A 22,649-nucleotide genomic window follows, 5' to 3' on the forward strand; every position below is an offset into this window, starting at 1 on the left:
ATAAGGCCGTGGGGGTAGATAACATTCCCGTGGAACTTTTAAAATGCTTAGGAAAATGTGGGAGGAAGAGGCTATATGGGCTGATCCGTAGTATTTATGAGGAGGGAATCTGGCCGGAAGACTTTTTGAGATCAGTTTTAGTTCCGATTCCGAAAAAGGTAAAGGCCACGTCATGTGAGGACTATAGGACAATTAGTTTGATATCCCACGCAGTTAAAGTTGTTCTCAGGATCATAAACAAAAGGATAGAGAGTAGGGCAAATGATTACTTAGGGGATGATCAGTTTGGGTTTAGGAAGGGGAGAGGTACGCTTGATGCCGTTGCAGTAATGAGATTATTAATCGAGAGGAATATAGAATACAACCAGGAGGTATTTGCCTGTTTCGTAGATTTTGAAAAAGCGTTTGATAGGGTGAATTGGGAAAAACTAATGAGTATATTGCAGAAAATAGGAATAGATTGGAGGGAAAGGAGGCTAATCCGCAACCTGTACATGTCTCAGACAGCTCAGGTGCGGGTGGGAGACGGGGAGTCAGGATGGGCAGTGTTAGGAAGGGGTGTGAGGCAGGGTTGTCCATTATCACCGTTGCTGTTCAACCTGTATGCAGAGGAAATGATTAAAGAGGCATGGGAAGAACTCGAGGTAGGAATGAAAGTGGGCGGGGAATTCATAAAATCAGTTAGGTTTGCTGATGACCAAGCCTTAGTTTGTCAGTCAGCCAAGGGGCTGCTAGCATTGCTGAGTGAATTGGAAATTCAATGCGACAGGTAGGGGATGAGAATCAATATTAAGAAAACAAAGGTTATGCGATTTTCTAGAAAGAAAAAGGGCAAGCTTAACATTTAAATAGGAGGGCAAAAACTAGAGCAGGTAGAACAGTTTAGGTATCTCGGTAGTGTTTTGGACCAACACGGTCAAAGTAGTAGGGACGTAAGGAGAAGAATTGCGCTAGGCAAAGAGGTTTTCACAAGGAGGAGGGAGTTGATGACAGGGACTTTGAGTAAGGATGTTAAGAGAAGACTCGTAAAAACTTTGATATGGAGCGTAGCTATGTACGGTGTGGAAACGTGGTCATTGAAGCAGGAGGATAGACGTAGATTGGAGGCTTTTGAAATGTGGGTGTGTAGAAGAATGGAAAAGGTGAAATGGACAGAGAAGAAAACAAACGAGGAAGTACTTGGTATGGTGGGCGAAGTGAGGGGTTTGTTGGGAGCAATCCTATGGAGGCAGGAAAAGTGGATGAAGGGGGTATTGACCGGCAGCGGGATGTTGAAGACTATGATAGAGTGGAGAATGTTGGGCAAACGAGGAAAGGGAAGGAACAGGATGGGGTTGTTGGACGGGATGAAGGGAGGAAGAAAGTACTCAGAGATGAAGAGGGACCTGTTATAGAGTAGGATGATGGATTTTGTGTTTTGTTAGGAGTAAGAAAATATTTGTTTGGTAGTTGTGTCCCTCCAAAAACCTACCTTAACCGGTAGATTACCTTTAAAAAAAAAAATATATATATATATATATATATATTCTTATTACGTAAGTGTGTCTGTGTATATATTATATATATATATATATATAAATATATATATAAATATATATACACACGTCTCAGACTGCTCAGGTACGAGTGGGGAACGGGGAGTCCGGTTGGGCAGTGTTAGGAAGAGGTGTAAGACAGGGTTTGCCCATTATCACCGTTGCTGTTCAACCTGTATGCAGAGGAAATGATTAAAGAGGCATGGGAAGAACTGGAGGTAGGAATGAAGGTGGGCGGGGAATTCGTAAAATCAGTTAGGTTTGCTGATGACCAAGCTTTAGTTTGTCAGTCAGCCTGACAGCCTAAGGGGCTGTTAGAATTGCTTAGTGAATTGGAAATTCAGTGCGACAGGTATGGGATGAGAATCAATATTAATAAAACAAAGGTTATGCGATATTCTAGAAAGAAAAATGCTAAGCTAAACATTAAAATAGGAGGGCAAAAACTAGAGCAGGTAGAACAATTTACGTATCTCGGTAGTGTTTTGGACCAACACGGTCAAAGTAGTAAGGACGTAAGGAGAAGAATTGCGCTAGGCAAAGAGGCTTTCACAAGGAGGAGGGAGTTGATGACGGGGGCGTTGAGTAAGGATGTTAAGGGATATTGACCGGCAGCGGGATGTTGAAGACTGTGATTGAGGGGAGGATGTTGGGAAAAAGAGGAAAGGGAAGGAACAGGATAGGGATGTTGGACGGGATGAATGGAGGAAGAAAGTAGTCAGAGATGAAGAGGGACCTGATGTAGAGTAGGATGTCGTGTTTTGCTAGGGGCCACAAATTATTTAATTAGTAATTACGTCCATCCAAAAACCTACCTTAACCGGTAGATTACCTAATAATATATATATATATATATATATATATATATATATTTATATATATATTATATATATTTATTTTTTTATATATATGTATATATATACACACACACAGACATATAAACTCACATGCGCTAGCAAGCATTCTTTTTCATTTTCTTTATTCCGCCAATACTTTCTCGCAGTTATTTTTTAATTCCGCCTAAACCCTTCCTCCCTGTACCAAATGTACCATTTCCCATAGATCCGGTTACATTAAATTCCTCAACCTTTTCTTCTTTTAGGTATGTCCTTTTCAAATCTCTATCCCCGCTCCCCCCCTTATGACCCTTCTGAAGGGAATTCGACATTTCGCCTCCACACCCGGTGGAAGGTTCTCAATGGGAATCCACCTCGTAGGTTTGCGAACGTTGTCTTCCTTTGTTTTTTTCATTTCTTTATTTCATTCCTCTTCCATTCTGCGTCCGGGAGGCGTAAAATACACGCCTGGGACGAAGGGCCGTGGAGTTTCGAGAACGTTTTTTGACAGACGAAAAATTTCGACGTTTCTAAGAGCGCGTGAAGGAAAATAAATGCCAGTTCGTTTTTTACCACCTGTCAAAATGTCTCTTGCCGGTAAATGGTTTTTGAATCCGATCACTCTCTTTCTTAAACCAAGCATTATTTTTCATGAAATTATAATGGAGCCACTGAACATAATTCATCTATTCTCAGTCTTGATCTTATTCATTTGTTTCGCCATTAATGCCTTGGTACCCGTATTTCAATGATTTTCTCCTCCTTATATCAAGATTTCTATTCTAATTCTTATTTTTTTAACTGATCAAAGGTTATAATTCTTTTACTTTTGCCTTAGTTCCTAGAAGTGATTTAAGGCATATGATATTGATATTTTTAAACTGAAAATCCTGTGGTATTTTTTATTGATTCTGAGGGACGTAAGTTTTAGTCGTTAATATTTTCAACCTTAGTTAAAGTGTGTCTAGACGAATTGACCATTTTGGCCTCTAAGATTTGATTTACCGACTCCTATGACGAAACATTTGCCGAGGGTAAAGATTAAGAATGGCAGACGAGTAATTCATTTGAATTTTGTATTTAGTGTGACTTTTTGGATTATATTCCTGTCGTGTTAATTCCTGCCTGGTTCATAGGCGTCATGATCCCGTGCAAATACACAAGTTCATAATTTTTCGAGCATTGTTTTTTTTTTCAATAGCGAAGGGATCAATAGATCCCATGGTATGTTCACATTAAAGGGGCCATCCCAGGGTATGTATTTCATTCAAAATGTTTTACTAATTTCAAGGCTAAATTTTGGAAGGTTTTTGAACGACTTTTTACTTCTAAGTGTCGCAACTATATCCTATATCTTTACCCTACGTTATATCCTTCTTCATAAGTTGTGCCTGGTTTCATGGTATCCATGAAACCTACTCTCTACCTTCCTCTACCCCCCTCACCTAATATTCTCCCTTCTACCTTGGCCCCAAATATCCCAATACCTATCCGTTTTCCTTCATCATCTTTCCCTGCCTTTTTCGGTTTACCCCCATTCTTTGGCGCAATGACGCATTCATGAAGCATTCTCCTCAAGATAAGCATTCACGAATTATTTATTGGCATCTTTACACCTCATCGATTCTCAACATCTTGTAAATGTCTCTCTCGCTAACATCATTCTTCTCCTTATGTCTGTCCAATACAATGCTCTTGTACCTACAAAAAATGCCCTAAATACGTCACCTGGTACATGCTATCTACTAAACTACCTCCTAAAGTCATTTATAATTTAAATTTCCTGCTTCTAGAGCCGTCAATTGTTTTACTGTGGTTCATCTTCATACCGTAACTTTCGCTCTGTCACTGAAAAGCTCTCGAGAATAACTGCTAATCTAACTGATATAAGATTTTCCCATTTCAAGCCCTTTCCATTCTACTCATAAAGATTTTTCCCACTAAATATTATGTTATAATCGGTAATTTACCGCTTAAGGCAGCTTCTGCATGGACAACGGCTAACAAAGGGTCCAGCGACAATTCTCTTGTCTCTCCCAACAAAAAAGAGCCCGACATCCAACGCTACAATAAGGCTCTCTTCATCTCTGTGTACTTCCTCCATTCATTCCGTCCAACATCTTTATCCTATTCCTGGCCCTTCCTCGTTTGCCTAATATTCTACGTTCAATATAATAGTCTTCAACATCCCATTGCCAATCAATATGCTCTCTGTATCTATCTTTCCTGTATCTTTTGTATGACAAAATTATTATTCCAAAATTATTATCTCACCTTGTACTGCCTTAAAAACATCTTAGTCTTAGAATTTACAATTAATATTTGGACTGTTACCATGACGATTACGCTGGAGGGGATCGGGATTGGTTCGGTGGCTATCGTACTGGCTTCCCACCCAGAGGGTTTGGTTTCAAATCCCGGCGGTGTTGAATATTTTTCAGAGGTATCTCGATCCCTACTTGAGGTGCTTTGTGGAGAGCACTTTGAGTGAGTACGCCGTCCGTCGGATGGGACGTTAAGCTGCGGACTCCTTGGCGCCTTTCGTTAAGAGTAGGCTAATGCCGACGCCGGGTTTCTCTCCACCCTTCATCCTTTCCTGTCCATCCCCTATGGCGCAAAAGACCTAGCTGTCGGTCACAGCCTCCCCTAAATACTGCTAATATGGGTCAAATGGAAGAAGGGACCATTTGGTCTCAATTTTGCCCAAATAAAGACCTCTATCTATCTGTCTAAATACTACTACTACTACTAAGATTACGCTTGATATAAATTCCCGGCATCGCGAGCATCAGTTTTCTTCCGATGAAACGAAGCAGGGCGTAGAAAATAGATTGACTGGAGGCTCAAAACCGCGATTTTTGGACCGAGTACCTTTGTACTTTATGAGTTTGTCTTGAGGTAAAATTATTATTGGGAACATTTTGACGACGGAGAAGATTTTTAAAAATTCAACACCGGCGTGAATAAGCGCATTCGCAAAACTTTTCCTTTTGCTGGATGAACTTCAATAACTTGAGGATATCGGTCAACTTTCAATCAAGAATGATTTCTCAATGTTTTCTCAAGGACTACTTTCCATTTCACTTTCCCGAAGACGCTTTCGTTATTTAAATTCAAGCGAAGGGTTGAAACTGACGAATCACGGGAAGATACCTTTCCCCTTCATCCTTCCTCTCGCTAATGAAAAATGGAGTCCTGCTCCGTATTCTAAGGTTCAACGATTATAAGAAAAAAGAATTGGAATTATCTTATTCACCCATGCGTACACGTCTTTGGAGGATGGAGGAAAAATATCTCCTTTCCCACGACTGTATGTTTTCTTGTCGAAACGAATATTCTCTTTGTCCGGCTTTCTTCAGCCGACTGGCTCTATCGCTGCCCTGCCTTTCCTGCTCTTCAGCAATGTTCTACTCGGCATTTGCGCGGAGTGCCTGCAGGACCCCGCCAATATCGTAGCAACAAATGCAACTTGACAAGCTATTTGACATTCATTATTCGGTCGAAGACAATGCCTATCAGCTGTGGAGGGGGTATTGATAGATTTGGGAACAACGCGACACTCGTTTGCATTCAATCGAAAATTATGTTATTCCAGTTAACACGACCGCTGGGCTTAAGGAACGCGGTCTTTGAACTTTGCCGTTGGGGCGTTGTTGCCCAAAAGTACGCAGTAAAGTTAAATATCGTAAGTATGTTGTTATCGGTTAAGTAGCATCGAAATTGTTTTTTCAAAATGACAATTTTTTGTGTTGCGTCACAAAAAGAGGTTACTAAATTATGGAAGCGGTACCATGAAGAGACTTTTTTCTATATTTATTTGCGAAACTTCGTTTTAAGACTTGGCATTTCTTTTCTTGGAAATATTATGTGTGTCCTATTACAATGAAAAAATGAAGTTGTCAAGACCCCGCGTTGGGAAAAAACTGGATTCCCAAAGAAATCCTTTTATTATATTTAAGAATATATCAATTTTGTTTAAATGAAGAAAAATAAAAACGATTGAAATTCGACGTACTTGATAATTTGTTGAATAAATGAGAGTGCTCGAAGAGTAAGGGCCGTTTGGTCATAAAAAATAGAGTCGTAAGAAAAAAGATTTTATATTCGTCACTTTTCTGCATAGTCGCCGTTTGCTTCCAAGGATTACTCGTAACGCTTCGCCACCTTCTTTAATCCCCCAGCAAAGAAGTTCGCCAACTGTTGAGAACGACGGTCTTGAACTCCTCGTCGTCTTCAAACCGTTGTCCCCCAAGTCACTGTTTCAAGTGCAAGGAGAGGAAATAGTCGCTAGGTATGAGGTCGACATTGCAGGGAAGGTGATAAAAAATATGTCAAGCAGTCCATAAGCGATCGTCCACTCAAAATTCTTTGCTCTTTTGTGCTGGTCGGTAAGCATTTTCGGTGCCCAGCTTGCCCACAGTTTCTGATATGCGAACTTTTCCTTCACAATCATGTAGATAAAGCGATCAGACCAACACATTCCTGATGATATTTTGCACGCAACAATTGAATCACAGCTCGCACTTAGTAACAGGCAGGAGCAAAATAATTCGTGGACATTGTTTGTTATCTGCATTCACCGACTGGCAAACGACTACTGAATCAAAACAATAACATCAGTGGCTTCGGAAACAATCAATAGATGTTGCTGCGAGCGCACAACTTTGTTCTGACCCGCCAATATTTAAATGTAAGAAAACGGCACTATCTTTTCGAATATGCAGCGTATGATTGACGCAAGTAGAAACTTATGTAAAATATAATTATCGGCGCTGCATTACATAATGTTGAGATAGGGAAGTGTTGTCTTTGTGAGGCTGAGTGTACGTCGCAAGGCGCTAACAATAGCTCTTTTTTCTTCACTTGGGTGAAGATAACGTAGCACTGATCGCAGCGCCATGTTATTATCACGTTAATTTAGTGTGGATTTCTTAATTTTCCTGAATTACTAATTGCGGTCATTCTCTGGGAAATCGTTATGAGATGTGTTCTCATTCTTTCATCGCGTAACCTCCCCATGTCTTCTCGTTTCTTTGGTTCCTCGCCAGAATCACTTGGTCACTTATATATAATCACATCTTATATTGCTTATCTCTCTATTTCTTGCCGTTAAAATTGCTGAGTGAATTGGAAATTCAGTGCGACAGATTCAGTGCAATAGGGAATTTTTGGGAGCAATCATAAAGAGACTGAAATGAAAATTGGATGAAAAGTATCTTAATTGGCGGTAGGATATTGAAGACAAGTTGTTCCTGTTAAGAGGGGAGAATGATAGGCAAATGAGGAATGGCGAGGAGGGATTGGGTATAGGGGGAAGATAGTATACGGAGATGAAGAGGGGTCTTTTGTAGAGTAGGATGTTAGGTTATGTTTTGTTCGGAGACACAAGATATTTATTTGGTAGGTGAATCAAATTCAAATCAAATTCAAAACTGACCTTAAGCGGTATATTACCAAAGGATAAATAATCTTGCTAGATAAGGATCTCATCAAAATAATCCTTATTCTAAATACATAGTATCACTTAATTTACACATACCCATCTATTCGGTCTCCATTTTATCCTATACTTCTTTTTAATATTCTCTCTCCCCTCCTACCCAAAATTATGTCGGGCATACGCTGGTAAGTTTACTCAGTATCCATATATGCTTTGATAAAACATTTGTTTTACATTGAAGGGCCATTTTTTATTTCAGGGGATGGATTCTAATTTTTGTAGAATACATTCGCTTTGTGATATTCCCCCAACTTTATCCTGGTTGCTTTTTCCATTCTTAGATGGCATATTCTTTCCTGAATAGTTAAGACTCAGTAAGGCTCTTGAATTAACATTTGCCTATTGTCGTCGAATTTAGAACGATGAGATCTACGTTCAAACCGGTATAACCATTGTTTGCGGGGATTTGCGGCAATAATGGAAGCCTAGCGACCGAATAGTTCGCGTTATGGGCACTCTAATGTTACGTAGCAATAACGAGAGGGGCGTGGACAATTCTATGCTGCAGAAATAATGCAGGAAGTGGCACGGAAACGGTAATAGCAAAAGAATTCATGGTGTTTTATTGCAGAATGTGCTTGTAATATACGTAACAGACGTACCCGGGGTAAAAAATGGCTTTTACTGAGGCAGGAAGATATTATTATTTTTTTTAACGTTCGATCTTTGGCGTGTCTCCCCATTTCTTCGGGAAGAATGAGGTGAAAGGACCTCCTGCTCCTTCTCTCGTATCTGCTACTCGCGTCTTTTTCCCCGATAGACGAAGCGGTGGCGTGATCAATCTGCCGTCTTCGGAGAAAGGAACTCCCTCCCGTTCTTGCCCGTCTCCTTCGACCGCAGGAGTGTCCCTCCTCTCCCGTTTCTTCCTCTTTCGAAAGAGGAGGAAATGCAAGAGGAGGGTTGCGCTGGGAGAGACAGTTCCAGAGACGGATTTTGACAGGAGCGGGGGGGGAGGGTAGAAGGTAACAATGAAAAGTTGAAGTACGAGAGGGAGAGTGGTTGGGGGTATATAGCGTCTGATTCCGCCTTGACTTCGCTCTTAAAAAAATCTTTCTTTTATTAAGATCTTCCCGGTCGAAATTTTTCTCGTTTCAGCAATTTCATGAAATGATATTCGTTTCTTTAAGGGTAAATATTTGTAAAAAAATAAAAGCACCAGTGCTTTCAAAAATAAAAATCTTTCCATTTTAAACAAAAAAAATACTATCAACAGCGATACATGTAAACGCATCTGTAAATTTATATTTAAAATTCAAGAGAATATTTAAATAGTTTCTTCATTCCCTTAAGTCAAAATACCTCGTAAAAACGTTGATATGGAGCGTACGGCGCGGAAACGTGGTCATTGAAGCAGGAGGAAAGACGTAGACTAGAGGCTTTTGAAATGTGGGCGTGGAGAAGAATGGAGAAGATGAAATGGACAGAGAGGAAAACAAATGAGGAAGTACTTGGTATGGTGGGCAAAGAGAGGGGTTTGTTGAGAGCAATCCTATGGAGGCAGGAAAAATGGATGAAGGGGGTATTGACCGGCAGTCAGATGTTGAAGACTGTGATAGAGGGGAGAATGTTAGGCAAACGAGGAAAGGGAAGGAACAGGATAGGGATGTTGGACGGGATGAAGAGAGGAAGAAAGTAATCAGAGATGAAGAGGGACCTGATGTAGTGTGGGATATTGTGTTTGGCTAGGGGCCGAAAATTGTTGAATTAGTAATTTAGTCCATCCAAAAACCTACCTTAACCGGTAGATTACCTTATAATAATAATAAGTTAAAATACAGATATCTCCTAATTTTTTTCAATGTTGCTTCCAGCTCCCCTCCCAAATCGTTTCCCCATATTTCGTCATTTGAAAAGGGTATGCTTAAAATAGACACCGTAAAAATCTTTTTTACAATGAATAAAAAATATTTCAATCCCAGTTTAAGGACTATCATATTTGCAAATTATAATTGTTTTTGTATCACTAAAAACGTTTCAAATCTCCTTCAATAATCTTAGGAAATCAAACACTTACTACGAAAAGTAATCCAAAATGAGCGGAGTTTTTTTTAAGTCTATCATGTATTTTTTCAAGCATAATATCTGGGACCGCGGGGAAACATGGTCATTAATACAAAGCGATGGGGTTAGATTGGAGGCTTTTGAGAGATAAGGGTGTGGAGAAGGATGGCGAAGACGAAGTGGTCAGAAAGGTGAAAATATTAGGGAGTGCCAACTGTGTTGCTAGTAGGTGCTAGGTATGGTGGGCGAGGAGAGGGTATTGTCTGGAGAAATCCTAAGGAAGCAGGACAAATGGATGAAGGGCGTAATGATTAGCAGCGGGATGTTCAAGAATGTAATAGAGGGGAGAATGTTGGACAAACGAGGAAGGGGTAGGAAACGGATAGGAATTGGACGGGATGAAGGGAGGAAGGAAGTGTACGGAGATGGAAACGGGACTTTTTGAGGAGTAAGATGTTGGGTTGTGTTTTGCTAGGAGATATTTATTTGATAGTTGTGTCCATCCAAAACGTACCTTAACCGGTAGTTTACTTATTATAATAATTATCCAGTTCTGGTAAATGTGAGGCTAGGGTCATAAACTAGGATATAGGGCGACTCACATGAGAATCTTTAAACTGAGGCATAGGCGTTTGAAACAAGTCTCTATTTTAAGTTTAAGATTTCTTACTATATATCTCTGGCGGAAGGAGAATTTATTCTCGCAGCTCGCAAACGAATCGCTTTGCTCGGAGAAAGGATATCGCTTTAAATATTTATCACCCAGCGTGAATGATTCAATTCGCGACTGGAAAAAGGGATTGATAATTGGTGTTCGTTCCGAGTGGCAATCGATTGCCGTTGCCAGTCTTGGGGCAAACGTCACCGAGGAGTTAATGGAGCGAGATGTGGACGGGTTGCTGGGAGAAAGGGATACAAGGAGGGAGGGATTTTCCGCAAGGGTTCCCACTCGATCGACGCCTCGATTTTACCCTTTCTCTTAGTCCGTCCCAAGACTTTCTTCTCTCTGGTCTGATCCGATTTAGAAGGTCGGTTGGAGCTCGATGTGAATATTTTACAATTAGCAACTACTGTAACAGATGCAGAGAATTTGATTGGCTCTTCAATTCTGAAGAAATACCTCAATGTTTATATGAAAAGTAACGGTAACAATTTTTTCCTGAAGTGGGCGTGAATTGCTGAATTCAGACCGTCGGTTAAGGGTGCACATGATCGCAGATCGTATTGGCATTGATAATATGACAGGGCACACACCTTTTTGTTGCTGAAAATTTTGGAGATGCGAAAGATCATCGCTAAACTCGTCTCGAAGATTTTGACTTACGACCAAGAGCAGAGTCGAGTGCCTGCTTGCGAAGACCTACTGCAAAGGCATCGCGACGATTCCCCAACTCCCATACAGTCCAGACTTGGCACCAGCAGACTATTTCCTATTCCCAAAAGTGAAATCCTCCCTCAAAATACCCCAAAATGGGACCCTTAACTGCCGTCAAAGTGGCTCACGCGCGTACCCTTTAAGGATCTTGCTCCTACCAGGGATCCTTCGAGTCGTTGGAAAAGCCGCTGGCAAAAGTGCTTCGACGCACAAGGGATGTGCTTTGAAGAATTTTGAGGCATTGTAGCAATATTTGAAATAAATGTATTTTCCGACACGTTTTATGCAGGCCATGTTTGATAGAAAAGAGAAACCTAGGTGAGGAACTAGGAATAAGAATTCAGGGGTGATCTGATTGGCAAACAAGTTACTAATGCTGCGTTCGAGGAATGAGAGAGAGTGAGAATGAGATATTCATTGGAAAACTACAGCAGTCAACTCGAAAGTAGTAGTGGTAGTTTTTAGGGGAGACGATTGACAGCTGAGGTCATTTGCGCCATTAGGGATGGATAGGAAAGGAAGAGGTGGAGAGAATCCCGGCGTCGGCATTAGGTTACTCTTTACGAAAGGCGCCAAAGGATCCACAGTTTAACGTCCCATCCGATGGACGGCGTACTCACTCAAAGTTCCCACCTTAAAGCGCCTCAAGCAGGGATTGGGATAACACTGAAAAATAAATGTTGTCTCCAGGAATTGAACCCGGGACCTCTGGGTGAAATACAATTACGTTATCCACCGCACCATTCCGATCCCCAACTCGAAAGTTGGTTTGGTTGAGGAAGATAGGGCTCACCCAGTAGTGCGTCCTATACGGAGCGTGAAATTCACACATCTTAGGAAGGGTATTAAAGATGTCGAGTTGCTTTCACTGTGCCGCATATATTTTCCCATAAAAACCTCGTACCAGAAAGAAATCATACAGGCTGAAGTGAAGCTTATAGTGCTCAGAGATGTCACCGGGAATCGAACCCGGGCCCCGTGGTCAGTAGTTTAGCACTCTATATATTGAAACATTATACCCCTCTATCCTATCCTATAGTAAATGTATACGGTATTAAATGGTTTCCCACCGTTTGAGGAAGGTTTTGGATGTACACAGACTGAACCACAATGCAGTGCTTATCCTCTCCTTGCAAGATAGCCTGACACCCCACTCTATAATAAACCTTTCTCCAATTCCGCATACATTTCCCTTCAATCGATCAATTAAGTCTATCCCATTTGTTCCCAATTTCTCGTTTGCCTAACATTCTCCCCTCTAAATATAACAGTCTTCAACATCTCACTGCAAATCAATGTGCTTTTCATTCATTTTTCTTACCCCCCTCATGATTTCTCCCAGCAATCCTCTCTCCTCCCCCATTCTACCCAGCTTTTCCTCATTTCCTTTCCTTTCGGTCCATTTCACCTTCTCCATCCTTCTCCATACCCAGATTTCAAAACCCTCCAATCTACGCCTATCATCCTGCTTCAATTACCATGTTTCCGCACCGTACATAACCACGCTACATATATAATGAGCCTTTTCTCAACATCCTTACTCCCTGTACCTGTTATCAATTCCCTCCTCCTTGAGAAAACTTCTATGCCTAACACAGTTCTTTTCCTTATGTTCCTACTAATACTTTGACTATCTTGGTCGAAAACACTACCGAGATACCGTATACATGTCCACTTGCTCTAGTTTTTGCCCTCCTATTTTTATACTTAATTCAACTTTCATCTTTTTTGAAAATCGCATAGCCTCTGTTTTGTTTACATTGATTCTCATCCCATTCCTATTGCATTGATTTTCTAAAAGCACTCAGATATGATTGCGTGATTCAGATTCAATGTTATCTATCAATGAATGTTCATCTGCTACGGGAATTAAAAAAAACTATTTCCAACCATAATGAATAGAATATCTTTTTGGCCACGCAGGCAATTGTTTCCGCTTCGGAAATAGACATCATTATTGTAGTCATAACGACGGAAATATTTTATCTTCGGTCGACATAATCAGATTCACGGTTTCTAAGAATTAATCCCATGAAAATTTTCCTTTGTCGACCTGGTCGCTGTTGAAAAAGTTATGACATGATCATGTCGACATATCGTCGTTACCAAAATCGAAATTGTACTGGGGAACCGATTAATTGAATGATATTGTTACTGTTGCAATTAGCTCGTCGGTTTCTCTTGTAAAAGGAATAAATCCGCACCGAGAGAACATGTTAGCCTGTAGGGAGAGAGGGTTATTCTGTATCTTATGTCGAAGGGTATGAGAGAGAGGGGTTTAGGGGTAGGGGGTATTTCGCGCGCATGAAACAGTGACTTACGCAACAATACCGGCCGAGCGCGCGCTTCCTCCCTGTCTCTCAGAGCGCTCCCGCGTGATGTTTATGAAAAATAAAAAAAATAAAAATTGAAGGGAGAAAAAGCGTGACGGAAACACGTGCTGACTGGTTCGGAATGAGGGCAAGTCTGTGTGCGTGTATATGTGTGTGTGTGTGTGCGTGTGCACGCGCCTGCGGCGAAACGTCCGGCGATAATGGCGGAAGGAAAAAAATTTGAAATGGGAAAATTCTAGTCAGCTGATTTTTCTCTTGATCAGTGGTGGAGGGATGTTTAATTAATTTTTTTTATTTCTATCCTCGCAACCATTCTAAGCTAATGCTTAAAGAGTACGCACGCGTAAAAAACGTTCCATAAAAGTAACAAAGGATTTATGATTTTGAAAAGACTCGGAAATACGCTCGCGTGCCGGTATTCCAAAGAAAAATAGAGGAATGTGGTTGATGTCAGTTCGTATATCAGTTTTCAATTTTTGTAGTTAAATGCGAAGAATAATTTTTATTTCGACATCAATTGCTTGTTTTATCTCCGACTTTTTCTTAAAGTATTAAATCTACATGAGTTTCACATAATGTGGTAAACTTTGGAAATAACAAATGAAATATAAAATTTGTGACGGAGGAGTAATTCAACGCAATAAGCACCTCGCGTTCGAGGAAATATCTGTCCCCTAGATACTTGGATCGGAAATCCCTGAAGGAAAGGGACTGCTGTAATGTCCCTGAGGTTTTTTTCCTTCATCGCCGAGTATATTGACCTATTTTTTACTATATAACTCGAATTATTCTAATTAATAAAGTAAAATTCAACATTTTGAAGCCATAGGAAGGCTAAGATTAGCAATGAAGTTAAGGCACGTAAAATGGAACGGGTGGAACTGTTCATCTATTTAAGAATTGTTTCTGGAAGAAGTGAGCAAATTACTTGATAAGCACATGGAGAGAAGAATTTGTCTTAGGCAAAGAGGCTTTTATAAAAAGAGGAGGGAGTTAATGAAAGGCACCATAACTGAATCGGTTAAAAAACCAAGTGAGAACTTTATTACGGAGTGTAATATTCTGCGGCTCGGAAACTTGGTCGTTGTGGATAAAGAGTGTATATTATGAGCTGTTTGAGACAATGATAGTTTTTTTTAGGAACCCTGGAATTCTACATTTCTTTGGTTTCAAAATGGTGTGCGCAGACATCTTATCAATGCCAATACGAACTGCGATCATGCGCACACTTTACTGACGCGTCGCGAATGTCTGATTCAGCGCTTTACGCACACGCCAGGAAAAAAATTGTTACCTATACTTTTTACACAAAACTCGATTCCTCAGGTATAGCTGATGCAAACATAGTTTTTTCTAAATTAATTATAGATTTCTTCTTAAAAAATAAATTTTTCCATGAAATTGTTGATTATTCAGCCAAATCAAATTCAAACTACCAAATTCAATCGGATGTAACCAACTAGAATATATATATATATATATATATATATATATATATATATATATATATATATATATATACATACATGTATATATATATATATTCACATTTCACAAATATGTACTCATTTATTTCTACAGAACTATTCTGTTTTGGTTTATCTCTAAAATATATATCTTCCAATACATCTTTTAGAAGACAAAATCGAATGTCAATCGTTAAATGCACTTGTAACTTGTGAAAATTCATATCTCCAACTCCGGAAAATTAAAATAGACATGGACTGACCGCAAAAACTAGAGCAGGTGGAACAGTTTACGTATCTCGGAAGTGTTTCGGATCAACACGGTCAAAGTAGTAGGGACGTAAGGAGAAGAATTGCGCTAGGCAAAGAGGCTTTCACAAGGAGGAGGGAGTTGATGACAGGGACGTTGAGTAAGGATGTTAAGAAAAGAGTCTTCAAACCTTTTGTATGGAGGGTAGCTATGTGCGGCGCGGAAACGTGGTCATTGAAGCAGGAGGATAGACGTAGACTGGAGGCTTTTGAAATGTGGGTATGGAGAAGAATGGAGAAGGTGAAATGGACAGAGAAGAAAACAAAAGAGGAATTACTTGGTATGGTGGGCGAAGAGAGGGGTTTGTTGGGAGAAATCCTATGGAGGCAGGAAAAGTGGATGAAGGGGGTATTGGGACCGGCAGTGGGATGTTGAAGACTGTGATAGAGGGGAGAACGTTAGGCAAACGAGGAAAGGGAAGGAATAGGATTGGGATGGAGATGAAGAGGGGTCTGATGTAGAGTAGGATACTGGATTTTGTGTTTTCTTAGTAGTCACAAATTATTTAATTAGTAATTATGTCCATCCAAAAACCTACCTTAACCGGTAGATTACATAATAATAATAATCTGGACTGACCCAATTAGAATATTTCGTGCATTTCTACAACAAGTGTAGTATTGCAGAAATCGTATCAGCTGCATGGATGTAACATTTCTTGTGCACTAGAAATATTTTTTAAAGAGTTTCCTCTAAAAATCTTTTGATCGATAAAGGGCTTTTGGATCTTCCCTTTGAGTGAGATATTTTTTGTAATTGTTTCACTCAGAATTTTTCCCATTTAATAATGGATGTCAGTAGTTACCTTTCGCTTTTTTTTACTTGCGCATTTTAAAATCCGCTTCCCCCTTTTTTTGCGGTTGATCCTTTTTTTTCCTCAGTCTCCGGCAAAGAATTGTGCGTTAGATAGGAAAAAATTGGAATTTCCGAAACCGGAGTGGGATGATTTACTGCTTTTACGAACTCTTTTCCAACCATTAACGCCATTTGTTCGCTTTTTGTGTTTCTGCCTATTAAATCCTCTAAAAATAAATGAGGAAGAATAATGTTATCCGCATGGGCCTACCGTTTTTCTTTTTGCGATGGCTCTTCCATTTCACAACGTTAATTACAAAGATTCATTGAACTTTTTTCTGTAACCTTCTCTACAATATTTCATTTTTGGAGATAAAAATAAATTAATATAAAAATTTTTCCATCCATTACCTGGGGATGTTGTGCTCCTAGTATCTTTCCTTGCATTAGAATATATTCTCTTATACAGAATCCTGATCAAAATGAATCGTTGAATCCTTGGGATGCGGGATATTTATGAATAGGTCCATTATTTTCTTCCATAAATTTATATTTGTTCTGTTCCTTATTTTCCCTTCGCTTATTTATTTAACGAGGTAATGCGCATATTGCATTGTTTATTTGCCTAAGTTTAATTTCTATTTGGTATGTACATACAAACGCAAATTGTACATATATATACACCTATGGCATATATATAGTTACACACGCACATATTTACAGAATTGAACCCTACCACTGGACTACCGCGACATATATATATATATATATATATATATATATATATATATATATATATATAATATAGAAACACAAAAAAAGAGAACACTCACACGTATTTTCTTGATATTTCGACGGAAACAATCCGTCTTCCTCTTCAAGAGGAAGACGGATTGTTTCCGTCGAAATATCAAGAAAATACGTGTGAGTGTTCTCTTTTTTGTGTTTCTATATTATGTGTTACTGTGTATTGTACTATTCGGCACTTCCGTGTTACGTCTATGGAAGCATATATATATATATATATATATATATATATATATATATATATATATACATATATATACATATATATACATTTATATATATATACAGGTATATAATATATATAGATAAACACAGTAATCAACCCGAAGGTCGGTTTGGTAGGTGACGGCAGAGTTCACCCAGTGCTAAGCCCTATGTGGCGTGTGAAATTCACACTTCAGGGTAGGGGGGCCAGTTCCTTTCCCTGTGCCGGTTATGGTTTCCCAGGATGACCTGGTATCCGAAAAATCACTTTAGCTTGGGTGGAGCTGCGGGCGCCCAGAGTGCTTTGCCCGGGAATCGAACCCGGGACCCTCCGGTCAACAGTCCAACGCTCTACCCGCTGGACTACCGCGACCCACATATATAAATATTATATATATATATATATATATATATATATATATATATATATACACACACGTCCTTCCTCGTAAATCATAACTGGCATAGGGAAAGGAACTGTCCCCCCTATCCTGAGGGGTAAATTTCACGTGTCGTCGGTCTGGGTGAACTCTACCATTACTTACCAAAGGGGCTTTCGGGTTGATTACTGTGCTTTTGGTTTATTTATATAAAAATTATATATAATTATATATATATATATATATCCTAAGAAGGAAACGGGAGCGTTGTATGATCATCATTGCGGAAAGATTGCACGGCGGCTTTATTTTTTCGACTCTTTTTTTTTACTTGTGCGAATGTTTCGGCATTATTATTGATTGTTCGACCGTGACCGGACTTAATAGGGCCCATTAAAATAAAGTCATTGCAAGAACAAGTTAAGATGTTGTGTCAATCACGTCGTTGGCTGTAAAGTACATCTTTTAGCGGTAAATACGAATTTAGGTCAGTACTTTTGCGGCACTTGGTTAACTGTGAATCGCCCATAAATTGTGTATGGTACTTTGGAGTTTATTAAAGGTAATCTCTCCGGAACAAAGACAGACTTTTGATGAACCTTAGTAATCGATATTTTTTTCGTTTTTGCGCCCCAGTTACGTCGGAATGTATACTCTTAAAAAATTCTAAAAAATTTCCCACAAATACAATTTTTTAATTCTATAAAACTCCTGAAATGAAATTTTCCAATTCCCTTAACTTTCTACCTTCAACCATGCTATCTTTGATCGCCTTCACACTTGAACTCCTGCTATCACGCTTACGTAACTCTTATCTTTCTACAACTCGTAGTCTTTAACATTCCTTGGAAAAATCAATTAGCCTTGCGGTGACTCCTCCCTCCATTCTTTAGATTTCTTCCAGCAATTTTCTCCCCTCCCCCTTCCAACATTTTCCCCTTCCTCTTTTTCCCATTACCCGCATTTTCTTCTCCTAGTACTTTACATCTTGTTGACGTATTCCTTTATTCTCTACAACAAATTTAGTGAATTTGATGTTTTTAGTCTCCACTTTGTGAAAGATCATGATAAAAAATAAATGAACTTGGTTTTTGTCACAAATTATCAGAAAAAATACCAATTGTATTTTTATTTTATGAACAAATCCAGTCTTAACTTCTGGCTACAACGGCCAGGTTTCTGAGGGACATTAAACCACGCTTCATATACGCTTGTTTATCGTTTTCATTCGGTACACATATACCATCTAGAATTCACTCGTCTACTGTCTTCTTCCCAAAAATATTCTTCCTCCTTCCCCTAACATACCTAGATATACTATATAATTTATTTTCTTTCCACTCTTGATTTTTTCGCCATTATTCGATAGTCACGTATCGTTAATATCCCATCTATGCTTATCCCTCCGTCTCGACGGCCAAGTTTCCGATCCGTATAAAATTACGCTTCATATTAAAGCTTTGGTTAGTATTTTCTTTACATCCTTACTTCGTGTCCTTCTCATTAACTACTTCCTCCTAATGAAATTTTCTTTTTTCTACGCAGTTTTTCTCTTTACTTCCTTATAACCGAAAAACCTAGTAATTACATGAAGACATTTTACCTCAAAAACTAAAAATGTCGATTCTTCTCAGCTAAAATGTTCCATAATCAAGAAATATCATCCGTGTAGTCCTTAAAGAGCCGTTTGGGCAGTGACTGAAAGAATCAGCTTATGGTTCATTATGATGGTAAGAAGAACGGGCGATTATGGAATAGAGGTGATCTAATTACGATATATTTAGACTCATCGAAGAAAGTGTTGATTTACTGTGAGCCTTATTGTACTTCAAAATAAAACCCAGTAAGAAAATCGTCCTAATTCATTTTTATTGGATGAGAATACATATCGAATATTTCGAAAAAACATAAGAAGCAGGATATAGAAAGATTTAAGCATAGAATTTCCGGAAGGTAGAGGGAGATTTGAGTTCATGTATCTTCTGAACAAAGGAGGCAATTATTGGGAGTATTAGCTGAAAAATTTTAGCTGAGGGGACATAAAAGCAGGGACATAAAAAAAGAGTTGCGTTTGGTAAGATAGCCTTTGCAAAGAGACGGCATGAAAGTACGTAGACATATTTCTATCATATTCGTCATAATATTTTTGTCATAATATTTTGTAAGATTAGGAGTACAGTAGTTCCTGGATACCTAAAATAAAACCTACTTTAATTCGATAGACTACTGCCATAGCAATAACCATTAGCCAACAATACGTTTTCCGTTACCAAGGTGATGCCATTTGCGGAGTCCTCAAACAATTAGTTTTTGTAACAGTACGGTTACCAATAGATGTTTGGATTGTTGGTCTTACATAATTTAACAATTGAATACTGTGAGTCTCACAAGATTTCATGTTTACTATGGTGGAGTATGTATTTAATCGCTACGTATGAAGGTAGAATTCTTCTATAAAATTGGATTTTAGCAAAAGTATTACCATTAAAATAGTGCTTCTTGATTTATTCCAATGTTTGCCAATCTCTAGTAATTCACATAACAATGTTCAACATGTTGATTTCTGTGGAACCTCTATGCATTACCTAGATTCAAATTTTGGAAGATCTCATTTTTTAGCGCTCATCATCCTGATGAACTTCACCCTTGAATTATTTTTTATCATCCGCATCGTTTTCTCGCCGGCACTATTTCTCTGCGGACGTTCGATCCACTACACCTAGTGGCGTGGCGTTGCCAAGGTGACCCAGTTTATTGTTTGAGGGATGGAACGTCACTCGGTGGGGATGATGTCTTCCCTGTTTGCATTCGTCATTGCTCTCGGTGACATTTTGTCCGCATAAAGTTGGTTATCGTTTACGTATGTGTCGACACCAAACTTCTGACTGACGCTTCGTGAAAAGTATTCATTCTTGGGTCAGAGTTTTCGAGAAATATTAAAAAATATCCTTATTTTTTATGAAGTTGATGAAATATTAATGGAGTTTTCCTGCGGAGCACAAGTACTAGAAGATGAAAAGTTCCAAGAATTTATCCGTGATAGAACAAATATAAGGTTATTTTCGTAGATGTTTAAATTGCCAATAATCATTTTCTCAATAATATCATATATATATAATATATGTATGTATATATATGTATATATAAAATATATGTTTTTATATTACGAGGGTCATCCGGAAAGTAGTACCCGTTCGTGAAATAAAGAGACAAAAGTAGATATTAACAAACATAAAAAATTTTATTTGAAAGAGGATACTTTAAACTACTTCTCAACATAATCTCCAAGCAAATTAAGGCATTTGTCATAACGTGTGACAAGTTTCTGTATTCCTGCTGCATAGTCCTTCGCCGCCAGCTCATTGAGATACGCGAGGGACCCATCTTGCACAAATTTTTGCATAATGCAGATGGTGTTTAGCAATTTCATGAACAATTGTTCGAGAAACATTGGGAAAATGCTCACAGATGTCATCAATTGTGACGCGCCGATCGTTCCTCACGAATTCGTCAACTGAGCTCACCAGTTGGTCTGTAATGACAGACGGTCTCTCCGAACGCTCATCGTCGTGTGTGTTCCCCCTCCCCATGTTGAAGTTGCGACACCACCGCCGAACAGACGACTCGTCCATTACATTGTCTCCATACACCTCCTTTAATTGGCGATGAATATCACATGGGCGAACGTTTCTTGCATTGAGGAATTTAATCACTGCCCTCACTTCACAACTGGCGGCGTTCTCAATTTTTTTAAACATTGTAAACAATCACAGAAACAACACAGGCAATGCTAGCGTCACGCAACTTGGCTCAGAGAAGGCAGACAAGCCACTGAAGCTATCTGACCTCGTCCAGCGGCTACTCGCGTCGTCAGCACTTCATGCGGCACGAACGGGTACTACTTTCCGGATGACCCTCGTGTGTGTGTATATATATATAAAATGTATAACACTTAGCACTCCTGTCCTAATTATAATGATGTATGACTCATTATTAATGACTCCTGTCCTGGAACTGGCCAGGAATCAATATTAGGCACTAATTACCCTGCTCTAATTATATTTTCATCCCCCTTCCACTCCCATCACATTCTACATTTTCCCCACCCTTCTAACGCTGCCCCTTCAAACCCGTCCCTTCGGAATTCTCTCCCTTCCTTCCCCTTCCATCCATCGCTCCAGCCCTCGTATTCCCTTCAGTTCTGTCCCTCTCTTCCTTGATAAAGGTGGCAACGACCACCGAAAATTCGAAAAATAGTGAGTCTTTTTTGTGTGTTTCTGTGTTTTTGTCTGTGTCCACTAGTGCTAAGTGTCATACATTATTATTCACGTCCGTGAGACTTTCAAAAAGTGTTTTATATATATATATATATATATATATATATATATATATATATATATATATATATATATATATAAGACCCACGGATCTCAGGGTAAATTACATATCCTCGATAGCTCAAGTGGTTAAGAGCATCCGCCCGGCAAGTGGAAGGATCCGGTGTTCGAGTCCCGGTTGAGGAAATATTTTTACTCTTGTGATCCGTTCGATTCCGCCTTCCCCACCTCTATTGTGTTCGTCCTTTATACGTGTTCCTATCCCTTTTCCTTATATATGTTCCTGTATATATGAGTATTTATTCGCCGTTTGGCGGGATTTCGTGTTTGAATGTGTATTTGGCCAATGTGGCTCATCTCTTTCTTCTGGCTATGCGTGCCACGAAACGCACTGTTCTTTTCCTGTATGATGTTGTATGAATTCTAACCACTTACCTTTCCTCTTGTGTATTGTCTATTTCTCCTTTGGTGGGTGAAACAGCCCCCTGACGCCATCTTTTGGCTAAAGAATCGGGGCGCTTGGCGACATATAAGACCCACGGATCTCAGGGTAAATTACATATCCTCGATAGCTCAAGTGGTTAAGAGCATCCGCCCGGCAAGTGGAAAGATCCGGTGTTCGAGTCCCGGTTGAGGAAATATTTTTAATCTTGTGATCCGTTGGATTCCGCCTTCCCCACCTCTATTGTGTTCGTCCTTTATACGTGTTCCTATCCCTTTTCCTTATATATGTTCCTGTATATATGAGTATTTATTCGCCGTTTGGCGGG

General features: G+C 39.3%; 1 protein-coding gene and 1 non-coding gene across 5 annotated transcripts in view; both read left to right on the plus strand.

Moving 5' to 3' along the window:
• Positions 1 to 22,649, plus strand: part of LOC139691375 (rho GTPase-activating protein 15-like) — a 1,001,962-nt gene that overhangs the window by 282,223 nt on the left and 697,090 nt on the right. The gene's annotated exons all lie outside the window — the stretch shown is intronic.
• TRNAA-GGC (transfer RNA alanine (anticodon GGC)) lies at positions 21,990 to 22,065 on the plus strand. Its single transcript has one exon. It is a non-coding gene; the product is annotated as a tRNA-Ala (tRNA).

The sequence above is a fragment of the Hetaerina americana genome, unplaced genomic scaffold (assembly GCF_022747635.1).
Source record: "Hetaerina americana unplaced genomic scaffold, ioHetAmer1.1.p SCAF_33, whole genome shotgun sequence".
Classification (NCBI taxonomy): Eukaryota; Metazoa; Arthropoda; class Insecta; order Odonata; family Calopterygidae; genus Hetaerina; species Hetaerina americana.